The following is a 20,813-nucleotide window of genomic DNA, read 5'->3' as shown; positions in this document are numbered from 1 at the left end:
GAACATGTAGGTATTTCTGAAATGAAACATTTATTAAGCAACATCCAAACACAGTGTTTTGATGTAATGTTCCCAGTACTTTTCAAGCTCTATTTCACAACAAATTTTTTAGTTCTCAGGGATGTTTTGCCCAGTTGAGGCAGGGGCTGGTCTGGGTCAGACAAAGACAATAAGCAGAAAATCCTTCCTAAAAGAGTTAGAGACGAAAGAGTGTTTTGAGAAGCAAATCCTTCTTCCTTGACCAGTGCTGGAGGGAAGCAGTTGATTAAATGGTCTTTAGTGATGCTGGATGATGTTCTTCTATGTTCTACTCTCAGGAACTTGTATTTCTTATCTTTCAGATCTGAGGAGAGGTACAAAAAACCCATGTTGCTAATCGGTATAGCAAGCTGGCATATAGTTATTTGTTGCCAGAGATATACGCTTTTCGTTTAAGGGTTCTAACATTTCAATTTAATTTGTGACTGCCTCGTTTAGAGGCGAAAGCCATGATGTCTGTATTCAAGCCTAGCCTGTCCACAACACTGAAGATGCACCTTGCCTGCCAGAGTATAACCATCCTTGGGAAATATAATTACCCTGAACAAGAAAAGAAAGAAAGTGAGGAAATCATGCTCAGCCTCACTGCGGCTTGGGGGCATGGCACTGCAGCAGCCTCACCCCCCTAGCAGTGTATAGCTTGGCTTTGTGCAATCCACCTTAGTTTATGTCCACTTCAGCGTGTCTTTGACAGGAGAAACTCCGGAAAACAACATTTTCAGCAGTCAAACAGGAGGAGATGAAGACTTGCCAGCATTTGTCATCTGACAGTAAGTAAGTAAACAGGTTGGCAACAACATCTAAGATTATCTCCTCTCTGCTTGGGACTGTGTTATATTTCAGTTGAGCTTATGACAGAAGAGAAAAGCTTGCATTTATCTTTTATCTTCAGCTTTCACATTGCTGGTTGTCTGTGATCCGAGACACTGCGGTGCTTGTAGCAGGACCAGGCTGGAAGGAGTTGGGGTCCAACAAAGGACTTCTGGGGAGCCACATCACTGTGAGGCCACACGCAGACCGTGCCACAGCGTAAGAGCATCACCTCCAAGGCAGCTCAGATGCGCTCTTTTCCAGAGCGCAGGGTTTGACCCTGCCGTCGATTGCCTTCCTTGGAGGAATTTCTTCTAAACTGCCTTTTATCTGCTTTTCTCTTCTTAAATCACTGTTGCAATTGTTCATAGTTGGCTGTGTTTAGTTCGTATTTGTACAGCTTTCCGGCACTGAATAACCACCATTTTATATTAATTATTGGAACACAATAAGGAAAAGAATTGGGGAGAAAAGGAATCAGCTGTGAAATTATCTATTCATAGCATCAGTTTCCTGTATTTACCAACAAGTTTTTCACTTGCCTAGATAAAGGTATTATATCCCACTCATTCTTGTTTGTTTTCTTGCATCGGAATCCTGTTTTCCTTCCTTCCTTCAACTCTTCTATTTATGTAACGTTCCTATTGTAATTTACTGCATTGGAAGAGGAACTGTTCAAGCTCAGTTTTGCCCTAGCCCAAGCCTCTGTACTTTTTGGAGGACAGGATTTGTTGGGTAAGTGGATTAGCGTCTCTCTTTTTGCTGTCCAGGGCTGCATCAAATTGCTACTAAAATCATAAGAGATAAAATCTTTGGCAGTTAAAACTACGTATTTTTGGGGCTGCTGCCTTTTGCATAACACACATTTGGGACCTCTAGGTGTTATCTGGAGTCTGAGAATTTTATCGGATTTATTTTCAGATTTTTAATAAAGGGATGGACTCCGTTTGAGAAGCAAGTTTATTGTCACCCGGCAATGGCCTGTTTGTCACTGTGCACAAGAGGATTTTAAATCTGCACTTTAGAAGATAAGAATGAATAGAAATTCTGCTGATTGTGCTCCCTTTGGCTCCAGGATTGTGTCCAGACATCTGAGCTGTAGAAACAGGGAGATAGAAGCAGATCGACCACTTTGTTTTATCAACCACTTCAATGTGCAGCATTTCAAGTAAAACCCTAGCTTCCTGCTGCGTTACTCCTCTTCCATGTCTGCTTCCCGGCCTCACTCGCATGCTGCTCTTAGCTTTGCTACAGGAAATGCATAGCAGCAGTGTTGATCACAAACACGACTACAGGCTCTTGTATTTAACCAAGAGCAATTGCAAAATGGGACTGGGTCTGCCAGGCAAACACACAGTCCAGGTCAGAAATAGGTTAATTGAAAGGAGATAAGCAAGGCAGGAAGTCCTGAAATAGATAATATTAGTTGGCATGATCTTGACTTTGAAACTTACTTAATAGTTTTCCGTTTCAGACAGTTTATGTGTTTTCTAAATCTTACTCTTTTGGGCAAGGAGTAGAGGAAATGTGATTAAATGAGATTAACTGGCATTTAATTCACATTTTTTCTCTTTCCAGTTGTACGCCTGTTACTCCTTGTGTTGAAGTCAGCGCTCTTGCATTTGGTGGGGACAGAACCAGAGCCCGAATAAATAATTGAATGCGGTCCAGTGAAAAGCGCTCCACGTGAAATTTCAGAATTGTGATGACACTGGATGCAGCAAACTCACATTTAACATGGGTAAAAGACTGTCTGTGCTAAAGCACAAGCCTGTGCATTTGCTTAATTAAAGTTCCTAGAGTCAAGGCAACGGGGAGGGAGGAGGGAGGGAGGGAAACCTGCGGCAGCTTGGTACATTTTGCCTGAGAAGGACAGGAGGCGGCATCAACTCTCTCCCAGGTCCTGCCACGCCGTTTTAATGGGCAGGATCTATGCTTGCAAATCCATAGCCAGACAGTTAACTCTTGGCTTCTGCAGGCACCCACGTGCAAATGTCAGGTCTGGTTTACCTTATGCACACTTAAACTCGCTCGTTACAGTGGTAACAAGTCCTCTTTACCTCTCTTGTTGCACAGAGAGAACAGTTTTCTTCTTCTACAAGTGGGACATCCATTACTTTGGTGACACAGCTAACTGCTTGGAGGTGTGGATGGCCTATACAGGTGGCTCAAAAATCATTACAGAAAGCTATTAATGAAAATAATTTCCAAAGTGTATTTCCGGGGGGATGCAGCACGTGAGCAGCAGCCACCTGTGGTATGGGGGCAGGGATGCGAACAGCAATGCGTGTGGTGCACGCTGCATCAGGGTGTCAGGACACTGAAGAACGCCAATTCACAGTCTTATCAGACCTGACATAGCCTTGTCAGGATATTGCTATCCTGACTGGGATGTCAATACTCTCTGAATCCTATAGGCTTAGTTAGTTCCCCCTGAGACAATGAAGAGATGCTGACCGCCTGATTGCCAAATCCAGCCTTTCTTGCATGGTAGATATTTCAGACTTGAAGTTTAGATTGGAAAGCTATAACTCCCTCAGCCACATACAAATGAAGAAAAGAATTTCTTTTCTCTAGAAATCAGATCCTCTATGAGATGAACTTCCCATGACTTTTTGGCAGTGAGAGGTATGTTTTTCGCTGAGTTGTATTATTCACAGATTGACTATGCTTCCTATGAAATTACAAATACATTTAACATGAAATTGGACAGATTTCACTATCAATTTTCTCATTTTCACCTTTGGAGAAGGATCTCACAATGCGTAGTGATTGGGCAATAGAATGACAGAAGAAATTCAATGTCAATAGATGCAAAGTGATGCATGTGTGAAAAAAGCACCCTAGCTACATACAGAATGACAGTTTCTAAATTAGCTTCTAATGTTCAGGAAAGAGATTTGGGAGTCATTACTGATAAGTCCCTGTGAAAATCAGTTCATTGCTCAGCAGTGGTCAAAAAGATTATTAGGAATTATTAGGAAAAGAATAGAGAGCAAACAGAAAAAAATAGTTATGCTACCACATAAATTCATGATGCATCTGCATCCTGGATATTATGCAGTGAACTCATCACCACAGCTCAGAATGGAGAGCTGAAAGTGGCCCAGAAAAAGGAAGAAGCAGGCTCGGTGAATGGAGTGGTTTTTGTGTGAGGAAAGGCGAAATATACTGGGTATTTTCAGCTTGGGGAAGAGATGAAGCCTGATAACATCATGAATGGTAATGGGTAGTTGAGGAAAGAGATTAATTATCATTCCTGACAATATAAGAATATGGGCTGATGAAATAATCAGCTGGGCGTTTAAAAAGGGAGCACTTCATCACCCAGCATGTGGTGAAGTTGTGCAACTCACGGCCACAGGGTATTATGGAGACCAAAATAATAAATGGGTTCAAAAGCTGATGGGGCAAATTTGCAGAGGATAGGGCCATCAGTTTCTGTTCAACATGATGTTCAGGATGAAACCCCCAGCTCAGAAGTCACTATGTCGCTGACGACCAGAGGCTGGGAGGCAGGGGAGGGTGACTCAGTGTCTGCATTACTCCTCATATGCTTCACTGGAGCATTCCCTTCTGACCACGCTCAGGGTATAGAGCCAGGTGAATCTTTGCTTTTCTGTATGATGACAGGATGGCTGTTCTTCTGTTACGCTTTTCTGTCATTAACATTTATGACTGAAGTATTTATTTATTTTTATTTGTATGCTTTTCCACATCTTCCATCACCGTATCATGTGGGTGACCTAAACGTATCAGGGAATTTGTCCCTCACAGCTCTTCAAAATGGCAGAGAAACAGCCCGATCCCCATTTACAAGGGGATCCTCACCCTGGGAAGAGTCTGCTGGGCTGGGAAGGGCCCTGAGGGACTGACGGCCACCTTTCTCCTCCTCACACTCTGTGTGGTGCCCTGAAGAAATGACCATTTGAAATGACCTGAAGAAACGACCAAGTGTCTTGCCATGCCAGCCCTTCCCCTGCCAGCCCTCCCACAACTGGCCGCCTCTGGGCTGCATCCACTCTTTATGACTAAAGCACAGCGAGAGAGGAAAATAAAACCCCTCAGTGTGGCAAAGCCCTCAAGTCCTTAGTCAACACTGAAGTGAAGCCGATGTGGTTTGAGCAAAGTCCAGCAGCACATCTGTGGAAGAGGTGGGAGCTGGATCCAACCCTTTCCTTGCTTGGCTAGTGACCTGTAATTACAGTTGTCAGTGCAGGACACCTAATATATCCTTCTTCAATCTTCTTTTTTCTCTTGGTGTAACTTTTTCTTGTATCCAGTGTGCTGTAATTCTGGGTTTTTCCCTTTATAGCAGTTATGTCTCAGCGTAGTCCCTGACCACAAATACTTTTGAGTGGAACATCTGGTTCTAATGTGTGCTCTAGAAATGTTACTTTCTGCAACATTCCACTCTTCTCCCAAACGATACTTTTCCTCTTGTGTTTGCCCAGAACAGCTTGTAAGCTGATCAATATCTGAAGCAACAAAGGATCCATTTGAGAACAAAGACTTCAAAAGCCACATAAGTGATTTCCCAGAACTTGGGGCGGTTGCAGGAGAGGTAGCCTGCAGCCCGGCCATGCACATGGGAACACTGCGAGGCTGCCTTCCTCCTCTTTCTCCGTACCGGCTTTCCCCACTGCTCCTACCAGTTACCATAACTGCAGAGCCAAACGCAGCTTGTTTCCTTCCTGGTGATCCCACCTAGCTATCTTCTCGTTTTTTCAGTCCTCCTTCACTTCTAGCCAAGCCCATTCAAATGTTCAGAGGAGGAAATATTGCCACCCGGCTCCTTCTGTTGTTTCTCACTGCCATTACATTTGCTTTTTCAGAATTACTAGCTTAGGAGCCGTCCTGCATTATGTGAGTAAACAAACCTTCACCTACTTACAGGGGGAGTACTGCTCTGCATAAAAGAGGCCGTATAGTCAGTAAAGTGGAGATACAGGATGAAGCAGGAATGTTTAATGTACTTTCAGGCATGGGAAACATGAAAAGCCAGCTGAACTCCAGAGAAAACCGTAGTGCGCTTCTGATATGTTTGCAATACAGATGATGTAAATAATATATGACTCCTGGAAGGAGTGTAGGAATATATAAAGTTTTATGTAGGGAGCACTGCACGCATGTGGGAGATTCAGATGCATCTACAAATCATGGGCTGGATGCCAAACGGTGCAATGGTGCCCACCATAAACGGGGCTCGGGGACTGGATTACTTAAGTAATTAAAGTAGATTGTGACTCACATGCTGAAAGGGTAAATTGTGTGCTGCCACAATCCACCAAGTTATTTAACTTTGGAAAAACAAAGCTCCTCAGTGATGGGGGAGGAGGATTTATTATTCCATTATTTTATCTTTACAAGCCAAGCCGTAGGCAAATATGATCGTGGTTTTTAAGAGTTTACCTGAGCGGGATTGTCTTACCGGCCAACTACTTCATCATTGCCATAAAGCATGGAGAAATAGAGCATGATTCAAACATGTGAAAAAATGTAGCTTAACCGTTTTAAATCCTTTAGGGCTCTCGCCACTGAGAGGTGAACAAATCTCTGCATGCTCTGAAGAGCCTGCTGTCCTGCCATGTCTGCGCTGGCAGCTGTGCTGCAGCTGTGCAAGGTGAAGCTTCCTCTGGTGAGGTGCTCCCACCCATCCAGGGGTGGGCCTGGGACGAGTGCTGGATGGAGGAGCCTGGGGTTTCAGCCTTCAAGGAGCTGTGGAAACCCCACTCAGCTCCCAAGAGGCTGCCTCATAGATTTCTGTGTCCTGAAAACTTACGGGTTTACTTTCGGGAGCTGGAGACTTGCTTCTCCAACTCTGCTCTTTGAGGCACACCTGGGATCTGATCTCTTTCCATTCAGCTGCCCTGTCTCTTTGCACAGCCACTCTCCCAGACCCCTCTTCTTCTTCATTAAAAAACAGAAGGTAGAAGAGAAGGTCCCCAGCTCAGCCCTTGCCTCCCACTCCCAATTTACCCTTTTCGTAGTGTTCCTCCCTCCTCTCGACCCAGAGAATATGCCTAATGCCTTTTTCAGTGTTATGATATGCAGCTATTTTTTTTAATCTGCTCATCCATCCATTTAATGCTTAGCGTGACCATGAATGTCTGCCATATGGGCCCGTCTCTTGATATTTTAATCTGGCCTGAGTTTTGGGTCAGTAATAAGCAATAAGAACAATTATAAAAAAGTTTGTCACACTTAAGTAAAAGAGAATTTTTTTTTATTCCTCCAAGGCCATATTCCTAATGTAGCTTCTTGGACACGTGAGAAAATGCTTCTATTGTGATTTTCTTCTGACTGTGTTGAAGTGACACCAGTAGAACAGAGATTCCCTCTGTAATAATTTGCATGCTTTTGATGCTGTTTAGCTCATGGTAAATCTGATGAAATAGAGGAAAACCATTTGTCATTTTCAAGGATTTTGTCAATAGAAATTTCAATAATTTTACAAAACACGTCTGGAAAACTAGCTGGGATAGCCGCACCAGAGAGACCTCGGTCACCTTGCGTAGCAGCCAGCAGCCTCTTGGAAACCTCCCCAGAAATATCTCTTCGCTAGAAGCCTGGTCTTTGGTGGCTGCCGCACAGGCGCTGCCTACAGCCTCTGGAGCAAAACTGCTGCTGTGCCGCGCCATCACCTTCCCTGGCAGCTGTAGGAGCACAGTGGCTGCGGGGAAGAGCTTTCGTTGCCGTGGAGGAAACCAAGGGAACTGGCTGAGAGAGCTCTAAAGGAGCTAAAGGAGGGATGCCGCGTTTTGGTGTTTCCCGAGACTGCGTGACCTTCTCTTCGATATAAATAACCCAGCAGACAGGTACGAAGCAGCCACTGATTCTGTCTGCTGCTTTCTCAGGTGATCACAGGGACCACAACCCTTGGTCACCCACTTAGTGCAGTTGCGTGGTGCTAACGGGACCTGGCCCTGGGGTCCATGCACAGCAGGGAAGCCCCATGAGGGGCGGGCTGCTGCCCACACCTGACCAGGAAAAGCTTCTCAGAAGTTCAGAAGGCTCAGGTTAGAAACTCAAGCAATTTAATCACTGTCTTTTGTCAGAAATGCTGCGACAGATAATTTTGTCCTTGTTTATTAAAACTATTCTTTGATCTGAAAAGAAAAATCTCATTTTGTAGGAATAGTGTTTTCTGGAAAAGGTATTTTGAACTCATTTAGACATAGCTGGCAAATTTTAATTATAGAGGAACACTTACTTTAGCACTTTTTAGTCATATTTTACTCTTCTGAAAGCGTGGCGGGTCTGAGTCAGCAGGATGCACAGCTGACTCCAGCCCAGGGAGGAGGCTGGGCAGAGCGGACTCTGCAGCCTCCAGATGTTGTGCAATATTTTCTTTTCAAAAGTGGCCTTTTGTAACCCTCTTGGAGACCGGGTGATATACAGATTAAGGGCATTTTTTTTAAAAAGGGAGAATCTAGATAACAAAAATGACTAGGAACAGTACAGGTTCTGCTGGTCTGACTCAACAGCATCTGCTTCACTTAAAGCACTGAGAGATTATTGAAATAAGGCAGGTGTCCAGGTTTCATTGAGGTAAATATTTTAAGCTGTTTTCGTAAGGAGGAATGGCTGTAAGAGCAAAGTTGGCTTATTTTGAGGGAAATGGTACAAATCAAAACAAACAAACAAAACATGAAAAAGGAGGGAGTCTGATTTTGATATCAGCTTTGAATTGTCCTTTCTGAGCTGAGTAGAAGGTTGGTGTTTTGGACGTGTACCTAAAAGACTGACATTTTGGAAGGAAAGAACTGAAAGAAAGAAGGAAACCTGCACCTGGGTACAGAAATGGGGTTTTGCCGTGCAGGAGGGGAGGACAGCCATGCATTGGAGGGGTGGGAGGCAATTTGTCTCTCTTCAAAACACAACATATACATGCTACATCAGCATGCTCTTAAAACACTAGAGGTGCATATATTTTTGACAAAAGTCTTGTTACTTTACCTGTCATTCTGATTTATGCTTCTTAGAAAACACAGAGCTGCAGTTGGAAGGAAAGAGAAAAGCCATATGGCAGACCATTGCCAAACAAACAAACACATACAACATAGATGCCAAACAGCTTTTGTACAAACAAAAGGAGCCGAAAAACAACCTCATCCCCCTTTGATATCTCTACATGCTTTCATGAAAGGGTATGCACCTGGCTTTTCACCTCCCTTTTCTGAAGAGACTTGCTTTATTGGAACCTGTGCTCAAGGTATTTCCTAATGCGTTCAGGTTTTAATAAGATCACAATTTACAGAGATAAATATGGCTAACCTTGTGAATAACTCTGGAACTGGCATTAATGTTATCACCGTATTTTACATAGCTGAAATACTGTGAGACGGAAAGCAGCTGGCTGGGCAGGGACTGTCATACCTCAGAAATGGCCCCCGTCAACTGGGACTGAAACCCGTGTCTTGCTCACGCAGTGCCTGATGTTACCCCAGCCCTATGATGGCAACCTCTGGAGCAGCCCTTGCTCAGGCAAGCAGGACCTTGCTTGTTTTGGGTCTGCCGGGTGGTGGGTGTGGGGAGGCTCTTCAGGAACCTGCGATGACGGTAAGTGTTACTTATTTAAGGAGATGACCGTCACATCATTTTAAAAGCCCTAGAGCAACACCACTGTGCCTTTTTGTAAGAGTAAATGAGGAAAGAAATAAAATTCTCTCTGGCTCGCTTTTATTAAAGTGGGAAAATGCATTTTGTCAATTGTGGAAGCATTTAGTCTAATGTAGCCTGCTGAACTGCATAACAGATACAAATGCCTGCAGCTGGTGCACGCGTGTGCGCACACACACGCACACACACGGACACACGGACACACACACACACACTGCCAGGCACTACAGGCAGCGCTGGAGCAGCATGCTGAAACTGGGCTGTGAGCTGCAGGGGGAAAAGTGGCTGGATGAGGAGCCTAGGACAGCCAGGACTGGGAAGAGAGGAGCAAAACTGGTGCTGAGAGCAGAGCAGAGGTGACAGCAAAACCGGGCGTTTGGAGGAACAGTCTAGAAGGAAGGATGGAGCAGTTGCACAAGGCAATGGAGAAGTGCAAGGGGCCAGGAAACGATAGCAGCCAGGAATGCGTCTGGGGCTGCCTCTTGTCGTTCCTAAATTCCTGTGCTTCCATATTCCCCTGCTTCCAGAGAAGGTCTGTGAATGCCTTAGCAAAGTGCTCATTTTAGTCCTCTCTAAAACAGATAAACGTTGAAGTAAACAACTTACTGTCCCTGCCAGCCACCCTCAGTTACTGTGGAGGCAGAGATCTGGACCAAGGACTGCGCCGTGGCTCCGGGTGCTCCGCACTCAGTGTTTGCTGATCTGACTCCCCAGGCTGGATCTGATGTATATTTAAAACAGGAGATTACATATTTCTTGCTCCCCATCCTCCTTTTTCCCCACATGGATTTGCACAAACAGGCTTAAGCAGGATGCTCAGCCTGCGCAGACAGACCTCTCCAAGTCTGGAAATGTGAGTACCTGAACTCAGCTGCTGGCCCCGTCACAGGGGAAATCAGCCCCCTTGTCTGCCAGAGCACTCGGCCATAGCCGTGCCAGCGGGAAGGCCTGAACTTGGCTATACCCGTTTTTACTTCTGCCTGTATTGTGGACATCGACTACTAAAAGGGACTGCACTGGGTTATCTGTATGTTCATCCATGATAAAATGAGTAACTTAATGAGAATTTACCATGTGGTAGGTCTTATTCCACACAGGAGAACTTGCGTTAATTGATTGTGTTAATCACATCCTCCCCTATTCATCTTAATCCCTACTTTAATTTTATTTGGGTTGCTCAGTTCCCTTGAGGAGCTGTGCTTGATCTGAGTGCAGTCAGACTCGGTTAAGTTTCTTGACATGCCAAGGGGAGTGGAGGAATGCACTGAGGATACGGCTCAATCCAAAGCAGAAAGGACAGAAGGGAGAAAAAGGAAAAGAAATCTGGATGCAAAGACTAAAGTATTGTCCTGGGGCTTATTGTTATAAAAATACTAACTAACTATGCCTGTTTTAGGAAGTAAAACAGATGAGAGCAAGCTCTTTCTCACTGAGGCGCGTGAGGTGGCACTACCTGCTCCCATACTGCTGCATTTTCTTCTCCCAGGGAGCGGGTGTCCTTGCCCATGTAGCCAATGTCCTTGCCCATGTATAGCCATGGCTCAGTGCTGCTTCTGGACCGTGCATGGACGTTGCGTGGCAGAGTGCTGACGGGCATGAACCTAAACCATACCAGGGATGTGCTAACAGGTAAACACTATGGACATTCACAGGTGGTGTTTGAGCCCAGGCCATGGCCCTGTTTGGTTTGCTAGTACTGGTGTAGCTCACGGGTTTCCAATCTGTAGGCAGTACACTTTTATTTTGTAAAGTCGCTGTGCTTACAGGATGTGGTAAAGGAGAGGCTGCTAGATTGGAATTTCAGACTATCTTTGAAATTCTTCACTTTTGCAACTTCAATTCAAATTCTTATTATTACTCTAATATAGCTTTTTGTGATATAATTTGCCTTAGCCTCAATTTAGGGTTGAGGGATATTAGCCCAGTAAAATCCTGGAGGAACAAAAAAACCCACCTAGTCTTTTTCTTCATCATTTTTTGTAAGTGAGGTAATTAGCAGGGATTTAGAGTAGGTAATTTTACCCTTGACAATAAATCGGCAATCATTTGTGATGAGGCAAATAGACATTCAAGCTGGGCAGAGAAGAGCTGAAGTAGAACCTCCAGAGATTATAAAAGAAACCTGCTGATGTGCAGGTTTCTGACTTTCCGGTGTCAGCATTAAGCGACACTATTCAGGTTAAACAAACCTTTTTCTGTGCGGAATAAAGCCTTGCTTCTGAACACCTTTTTGTACCTGGTGAGCAAGACATGAGAATTTGTGTAGATAGATATAAAGCCATGTGGCTGATCTGCATGCTTGAATATTAACCACCCCGCAGCCCCCCAAGTTTAGCTGATTGCAGCAATCAATCAATTTATAATAGAGTTATAAAAGCACAAAGCACAGGGTATAGACCAGGCACACATTGTTGTCGCATATAAAGAGGGCGTAAACAAAGCAACAGCCTAAGGAAGCTTTGGTTATGACCATCCCCCTGGGACCTGGAATCCAAACATGGGTGGTCACAGGTGTTAACAGCATGTGCTCTGCAGCATGGTCACAAAAGGCCAAGCAGTGTCTTGAGGGGGCTGCCTTCGTTCTCAGACAGCAAAGCAGGGAAGACTTCAAACCATACAATGTAAATAATTTCTTAAGCCATAAAGAACTTGATATCCACACAACTCTGGTGGAAATCCCCTTGCAGGACCTTCACTGAGCAGCCCCATTTAATTTCTTGCCACAACCCCCCAGGAATGTCCCAGAGGTAAATAGACTCTGACACAACACACCACCGTGGCCTCCCTGTTGTCCTTGCTAGGCACGGGCTCCCTCTCTGCTACCCTCCCATGGAGAGAGGATGCTCCAGCCCAGCTGCCTGTGGGCTCATCAGCAGAACAGGTTTCCTGCAGATGCCCTGTGCTCTTATCCCACGGCAGAATTTTGCTTTGGAAGTCACCGTAGAGCTACACTTTCTCTGTTCAGAGGTACCCAATGTACTCAATGTACTTTGCAACAGACTTTAGAAACTCAACAATTTTTAACTTTAGCAAAGTTGCCTTTATTGATGATGCATTTACTCCTGTTCTCTCCGGGCAAGTCTATTAATACGCTGATAACGCCTAATCCTTGACCTGTTCATAGACAGATAAGCAGGCTGGTACCAGCTCTAGTCTCCCTAGCACAGTAGCATAAATTATAGCACAATACAAGACATTCCTAAGGATCTGAGAAGTTCATATAATCCCAGTGGAATTAATAAATATGCTTCAAGATATTCCTTGTGTTGTAGCAGATTATTTTTATTAATGTATCACATCTTTGAATGTCGTAATCACATCCTAACTCCAGGAAAATGCTGTGATCCCTGCGCCAAAGCTCTTAAAATGTTATGTTAGTCACAAGCCTGTTACTGAGATTAAAGAACTAAGAGAGCAAGGGGGACAACAGGAGTCTGAAGAGGAAGGTTACAGCTACAAGACTGCCTGTTTTTCCAGGGGAGTCATAGTTGCATCATGAGATTTAGGATCAGTTTTTTTCTCCTGTTAACATTAGATTAGAAGACACTCATGTGTTGGCATGCAATGAGTGAACTTCAAAGGGAAAGTGTTTTGGGTAAGGAAAGAGTGAAGCGAGTTTTCCAAGAGAAGTGCCCATGAGCACCCTAGGCACATTTTTTGAAGTAGCTGTCTACGTGTTCCAGCTATTTTAGGCAACACTGGAGGACTTGCCGGCTTCTCCAGGCCATGAAGTGGCATGAGAGACAGACAGCAGCATTCTTCAACCTGGCACCTTCCCCTCCCCTGCTCCTGCAGGTGCCCTGGGACAGCAGTCCTCGCTGCCTTCCCACCCTGAGGCCATGCTCACGGTCAGCCCTTGCACTGGCAGAAAGCAGGTGACAGGGTCTTTCACCCAAAGCTGTTCAGTGCATCTGTGGTAGTGGTGCAGCTTCTTGTGCTGGGCTGGACCTGTCTCCACTGCACAGTCTTCCTACGCAAGACTGTAGATGAGGAACTATATGCCATTTTAAATGCTTCATTTACAGGTTTCCTCAGCATCTCACTTTTGTGCTACGAATTCTGGTTACTGCCCGGTGCTGACCTACAGTTCATGCCTATGTTGTGAAGAGGGCTGGAGATGGTCAAGGCTCTTCATTTACGACCTTTATAAAAATTCGAATGACTGCTTTGCCAAAATGGCTTTGGAAATAATGAGGTTGGTTTGGGGAAGGTTGGAGAAGGGAGGCTATTACTAAAAGTCTATTTGTCAAACTGAAAAGAGGATATTTTGGGAAAGTCAGGAGAAAATAGTTATTAAAACAGATACATTTTTCTGGATCTTCTCACTGAGGTTTTGGTTTCTGAAAAGCAGTCTGTTAATGACATAAAAAAATGCAAGAAGAGAAGGAAGTTCTGACTAATCCTTGAGCTGAATGCAGATATGTCGTCCTTCTGTAATAAAAAACCTTGTCTCCTTTCGTCCCTGCCTCCGTCCCTCCCTCCCCTCTCCCTCTGTCCCTCCATCCCGAGTACTGATACCACCATAGTTCTTGCAACTGTGCAAATTCTTGTCCAGCCACAGTTTCAAACTAGACCCAACCAGACAATGACACAGTAATGTTAAAACAATGGCCTTTGAATTTTGGCTGAGCTGATTAAAAGAAAATAATTTTAAAAGCATTAGTGGATTCAGCCTAGCCAACAACACAACAAATAGCATTTTTATTTACTTAGTTCTTCCCTTTTTTTAATGACTTTTGCATTGAAATGTTTGCTAATTTAACGTAGGAAAATCACCAGCTATGTCAGTATAATTTGCATCAATTAGTCACCCAGGAGTTGGTGCAATTCTATTTTGATCGTGCAAAAAAGCAATAGCCTAAGAGTGTCTCTAAAGGGGGACTAACACGCAGCCGTAATACATTGATAAAAATACCTCATAGGTGAGTGTATCTGCATAGGCCATAGAGAACTCCTGCTCCCTGAGGAGAAAGGTAAAGAAGATACCTTAATGAGTAAATCTGCGTGGAGGCTTTTTGGAAAGTGTTTCATTGGTTATTTTAGTAGCAAGCTAAGAGGCATTTAAATATGAGGATATCCTTGTCTAAAATATAAAAGGGAGAAGGACAAGAAGAAGATATATAGTAATCAAGTATAAGCAAACATTACAGTTATCAATTTTTTCTGCCTAGCATTTCCCCAGTTACAGCTGAAGACATTATTCTAATAAAGACACAGCAGTTTCTATTCAAAGCAAATTTCAGGACTGCGAGAGGTCACAGAGCTGGCCCTAGCTTTTTGCCGTCCTGGCCGCCTTGTTTCTAGACATTGGCTGACCAAGTGCCATGGAAGCGTCAGTCCTGCAAATGCTTGCCCCCTCCTTGTGCCCATTTGGCCCAAGGGAGGACTGATGATTTAGGCTCTTTCTACACATTGCTTTTAAAAAAAAAGCACAACAAAAAGCCAGTGAACCACAAGCAGTGATGGATCGGAGGGTAGGTGGAGTTCATTCCCTGTGATTTGGGCTCTTTAGTGTTTACGTGTTTCTCACATATGTCATACAGCCACGTTTACTCATTTTTTACTTACAGCCCTACCATAGGTGAAGGTCTGCCTACCTTTCCAGTTTGTTGGCTTTTTCTGAACGTATGAATTCACGGTTATAGATTGGTACTTGCAAGAGCAGTGATGAAGAACAGGAATGCCATTCTGGGAATGTGACTGGTCACCGGCTGTTACCAAGATTTAGCAGGCTATTACATGGCAGTGTTAAATCATGATTATGTAATTTCAAACTCTTGCCTTATCCATGTAGATGCAGATATGGTGATTGTGGAGTGTGAGTGTTGCTCCTGCCTGTGACAAAACCATCGGGCCCTGGAGGGGTCAGGGTGCGGTACTTTGTCAGAAATGTCCCTCTTCTTCCAAGATGGGGACATGCTTGTAGCTCTTGGGAGGAAAGAAGGCAGTGTGCTTCTCCTTGTTCTTTGGGAACAATTTGCCCTTCTCTTTGTTAATTGCCATGTGGAGAACTAGCAATTAATTGCAATTTCTGTTTTGATTTGTATTACCTGGAAATCAAACCAGAACCTCCAAAGGGCAGGAGGGCCTATATGGCAGCTCTCTGGAGGCTCAGTGGCTACAGTGTGTCTGTCTATATGGAAAATATTTTTTAAAACATGCTTGCTATGAGGACTAAATGGCAACATGGGCTGTCTGCCAATAACCTCAAATCTGTAGTGAGAAGTAATTCAGTCTGCTTGCAAGCTGAGCTCTAGCCTTCCACTCCTGTATAGACTGTCAATTTCTCTGTGATTTACTAAGAGCAGGTACAAAGTATATTTTATTAAGGCAACATCTTCCACTCCAATCATGGTTCTTAAAGTAAAATGCCAACATTTTACTCACTGGCTCCTCAGCACTTTTCAGGCCTACTTTTAAACCTGATATACTGTGGTGAGAACAGGTCTTCATCACTGGTGGTAGCTTTCAGTACAAGTCATTGCTAGATTTAGCTGCTGCTCTCCATATATCATCAAGTAGCTTGAAGCGAATTCATTACCAGAAGGCTGGTGTGTGTCCTTGCTGCATTTTTCCAGCTTATCTAAATTGTTGAAACAGTCAAGCAACAAGCACTTAGAAGTGGAAGTCCAAAAGTATCAAGCTGAGTTTCAGCTGGCTGGTAAGTGAAGGTGCAAGTGACATTTACCACTTGCTTCTTATCAAATCCTGTAGCGGAGATGACAGAACATCTCCTTGAGAAAGCCCTTGCTGTTCTCACCAAAAGCAAGCATGAAGCTACTGAGGTCAGGCATGGCAGACAATGCTTTGTGGCACGTGTTTTATGACCACGTGTGAGCTTACAAACCCGCAGTCTGAAAGGCTGGAGCAGGCCCTTGGAGCAGGCCCCCAACCTGCGTTTGGAGCAGGCCCTTGGAGGCTGCCGTCCTGACGTGGCTTTCGGACGAGCCCTGTCGAACGGTGATGTGACAGCACCTGAGGGCTGCTGCCGACAGGAGCGGCCCCGCTCCCCTTCCCCCTGTCCCCAGAGCAAGACCGCTCACTCCGGCTGCTTCCTTTGCACCGGCGCTGCTGTGCGTCTGACTCCACGACGTGCGGTGCTGGTTCCAGGAGTTCAGCGAGCAAAACACACGTTGAAGGGCTGTTTGGTTTGAGTTGGCTGCTCGCATGGTTATATCAACGCTGGCTGCAGGGAAAGGGGTGGGGAAGCGTTGCTGGGGAGAGGGAGGGCGGACAGACCCTTTTTGGCAGCAGAGACGTTTCCTCACAGTTCGTTTAGGGTTAAACGTCACCCTGCTGGAGCGCAGGGAGCGTCTCATCCAGTGCGTACATGGGCTGCTTGCAGGGAAAATGACTTACCCGGTCGTTATTCTCTGTGTTCATGCTCAGGAAAGCCTGGAGTTCACTGGCCACGCAAATGATGATAGCAGGCTGTGTCTGGCCTACGCCCAGGGGATATCCACATTTCTAAGGACAGGTTGTAAGAGGTAACAATCCTACAGGCTGCATGACAAAAATGCTTCTCTTGATTAAAGATTGGGTTTATCAGCTGCAGGTAACACTCCATGTGATGTCTGCCCCTGAACAACCTGCAAAGAGAGAAGGGGTCTGCAGGAACGGGAGCATCCCCAGGGCAGCATCCTGTTTTGTGCCTTGCCTAAGGAGCTGGAAAGCAATGAAGGTGTTCGAGTTCAACATTAACTGCTCAGGCTTTCCAGGCTCTTAAGGCTCTGCCTGTGGCTCTTGGAGCTGAGACAGGCCCTGACAGCACTTCAGCTGGATGAAATAAAGAGAGCAGCAACTGGAGCCAAGCCAGGATGCAGTTAGCAGAGAGCGAGGGCTTCCTTTTCATTTTTGTAAATTTGTTCCAAGGCTGTTTTATTAAGATTATTCTTTCTCTGCAGAACGCTGGTCTAGTTTTCAGAAGGGTTTCAGGCTGACTGGCAAACCGTTCCACCTGTGAGGAAACGTTGATCCCAAATGGTTGCCTGCTCCTGTGGAGCCCAGCAGCAGGCATAAGGCTGGGGTGCTGGGGAGATCTCCCCTTTGAGATGCACGGGGACTAGCTTCTCCCTTGGAGACAAGAGCTAGCCACCGTACCCTGTGATTCAGCAGGGCACCGGGTGGGCTTTACACAGGGTGTCCTCAAGTACGTAACAGCCAGAAACAGGGAAGGACATGTAGTAAAAGCCAGGCAGACTTAGAGCTAGGGTGCTATAACTCTGCAGCATTGCTGCGGCTGAGTTCCCTGAAATTTAAATAAAGGGAGGCTTCCTAGAAACCCTGTTGTGAAACTAGCCTTTCTTCTGTGCTCTTACGGCTGGTACGGGCTGCAGAAACACCTCCCCGGCAGGTGAGGGGCACACCTGAGTGCCAGGAATCCCCAGGAAATTTGGGGCCATCCGTCAGCACAGACAGGCAGAAACTGGGGAGCTGGAGCACACCTGCAGCCTCCTGACAGCCAGACTGAGGAAGAAAGGAGGATCCTGGTGGAATAGCAGCAGCTGTTCCTGGAGTGTGCCGTGCAGAAAATAAAGTTGCTGTGATGAGAAAATTAGAGGCCAGAGTGAGGATGCTAAATAATGCTGATCGCAAACAGCTACAGGCTGAAAAGGAAGAGCTTGAAGAAAAATGTCAGAGGACTAAGTGGAGGGATATATGAGGGAGGAGTAACAAGACATTCCCGCATGCTGAAAGTCAGCATCCAAGGGAAGCCTTGATTTTAGGCATAGAGCAAGGGAAAAATATAACTGTAGGGAAGGAGTTGTAGGTACGCACTGAAAATATGGACCAGCTAAGTGTCTTCCCTCTGAGGCCAGGAGAAGTACTGGGCAGCGTGGGACTGTGGTGCTGTTGATGGGAGCGTGGGTCTCTTAGTATCCTTCATAATCAGGGCTTTGGAAACTGATCCTGCAAGCTGCCCAGTGCTCCCACTGATACCAGACATGACAGCCATGGGAGCAGAGAGAAATGCATAGCAGGTCTGCAGGATCAGCATCAATCAAAGCAGAGGTAAGGATTTCTGGGAGACTCACTGTGGGGCAGAGCGTATATATCTTGGTTCACAGGAGGGTATTTAAATCTGCATTGAGATCATGGGGAAAATACCAAGGCTTAGGATCTGGAGCATGGTAAAAGCAAGGGGATTTAAGTAAATTGTATTGATGCAACTTGAATCAATTTGTATTTGATTTGGTCAACAAGACCCAAAGCCTGTATAGATATTTGTATTTCAGAGGGATAATGGATTATTCCAGGTTAGGTCAAATGAGAAAGGCATTGACTCCAGCCAAGATCAGACAGGTGCTCATGTTCAGGCTGGACTTGTTTGAGAAGCTGCTGCCCCTTTGTGCTTAAAGGACTAAGTGTGGGCAGCTGAGTTAATTCCTGCATCTCAGCTGATGGACTGTAACCTCTAGCTCAGGACAAACCTTTTAAACAGGTGTGCAAGCTGTTTGCCTCTTAAGCTAAATCAGTGTGAACCACTCTTAAAGCAATCTAAACATCTTATTGGAAAGAAGTTTCAAAAAACATCTTATATTTTGCTGTTGCCTGATTGCATGAGCTTAAAATTCATCTTTCAATCAATTTGGTGGAAATTCACCTTAGTCTAGTCTTTAAGCAATATAGTTCTCAAAAACTGATCTGACGTCAGACTGAAGATGAATGAACAGGAGAGGAAAAAGCTTTATCTTAAACAGTAATCTCGAGAGTGACTCTGATCTTCTCCAAGTTTAACCTAATACAGTGCCACTGATATCAAAGCAGATAGTCTTCCTTTACATAGAAATAAATTTGATCAGTGGTTAGGCTGTTAATTTGGTATTATTCAACCAGATGTAAGTTTTTAATAACGTTACCAGTTTATTAATAGTTGAACAATGAAACTTTACATTAGTGTCAGGGATGTGGGGGAGAAGCAGAATGAAGAATGGAAAAAGATGATAATATTTGCCCAGGGCAGATGATTAAAGAGCAATCTAGTTTAACAGTGTCACCTATATAAAATTTCTCCTCTCTACCGTTGCCACAGTTTTCCACACCTCAGGGGCAGAGTTGGCATTCTTAGCGGAGCTCCTAAATGGTTTCTTGTTTCTGTGAGGTGCTATTATTAATAGATATTTTATTTTTTCTTTTTTTTTCTGGAAAGCAACAAGTAAAGCCACCCCCAGACTCTGCAGAACAACACAATGAAGTTAGTCCTGTTGCTGGCAGCAGCGAGTTGAATGTTGTTGCACAGCCACTGCCTTTCTGCTCTTAGGCAGCAGAGTGGGTGCATTGCTTTGGCACGATGACAACTCTTCCTTTGATTTTTCATACATGTTAATGTATTACATGGGTTTTCTTAAAGATACCATCAGCTTCTCTTTCCTGCTTATGTATTCAGCAAACTTTCCTGCATCTGAGAGAAAAAGAACCTTTAATTTTCAGGAATCTGTATTCTTTAAGTTACTGGCTGTCAAAATGTTCTCGTCTGTTTAAAAAGCCTAAACTCCTCACAATAGTTTGTACAAACACTTCCTATAAAAATGTGTCTGAAATGATATATATTCTTGGAATAAACTTTGTACAACTTCTTCTGTCTCTCGGTGTTAGTCGCTGCTTTCTGAAATTGAAACAAGGTTGTGCTATCCTGCCAGCCTGTAGCGTGGCAAGGTCCCCCCCACATTACTGATGTTATGCCACACCAGTGACATTGCATGTATATTGGTGGTGGCTGTTTCTCGTGCAATCAGTCAAGAAGCCTGGTTTGTGTCTTTCATTCCAGCGTTGCCTTACCGAGGATGCTGGTTCTTGGTGGGGTTCTCTCTGCTTGGAGGCTGATTGCAGAGCTCCCGTTGACCTCCATGAGAAGCTGAAGTGTTTTTGCAAGAAGCCTCCAGTTAAGAGCGGTTATTCAGAGGAAGTAGGAAACCCTCTGCTGCCCCAGTACAACACAGGGATAAGTGTGGAAGGACAGGATTAATCTGAGGACGGCATTTCCAGAAGGTCATTGGTCTATCACGTTTGCATGTTTTAAAAGTTTTCTGGTTTGGTTTGGCCTTTATTTCTGTTATCACATAGACTACAGAATCTGTTATAGAAAATATTTGAAATAGTAATCCATGTAACTGGGGATAAAAATTTAGATGCAACAATTTACTTAAGGACTGAGTTTCTCTAAGGGTGTGCTCACTTTGTGTACTTAGCGTTTTATGGCTCCAGCCTGTGACAGCTGCCTGCCTATCAAAGGCATTGAGGATCTATGGCTGGATTTAGGAGAGGGTTCCAGGTATGCTGTACCCATGAAACAGCATCACCAATGCCTCACTTAAAACATACAGAGGGAATAACTTCATGAG

Source organism: Mycteria americana, chromosome 1, assembly GCF_035582795.1.
Source record: "Mycteria americana isolate JAX WOST 10 ecotype Jacksonville Zoo and Gardens chromosome 1, USCA_MyAme_1.0, whole genome shotgun sequence".
Taxonomy (NCBI): domain Eukaryota; kingdom Metazoa; phylum Chordata; class Aves; order Ciconiiformes; family Ciconiidae; genus Mycteria; species Mycteria americana.
The sequence above is the reverse complement of the archived record's forward strand: the minus strand, read 5'-3'. Positions refer to the sequence as shown.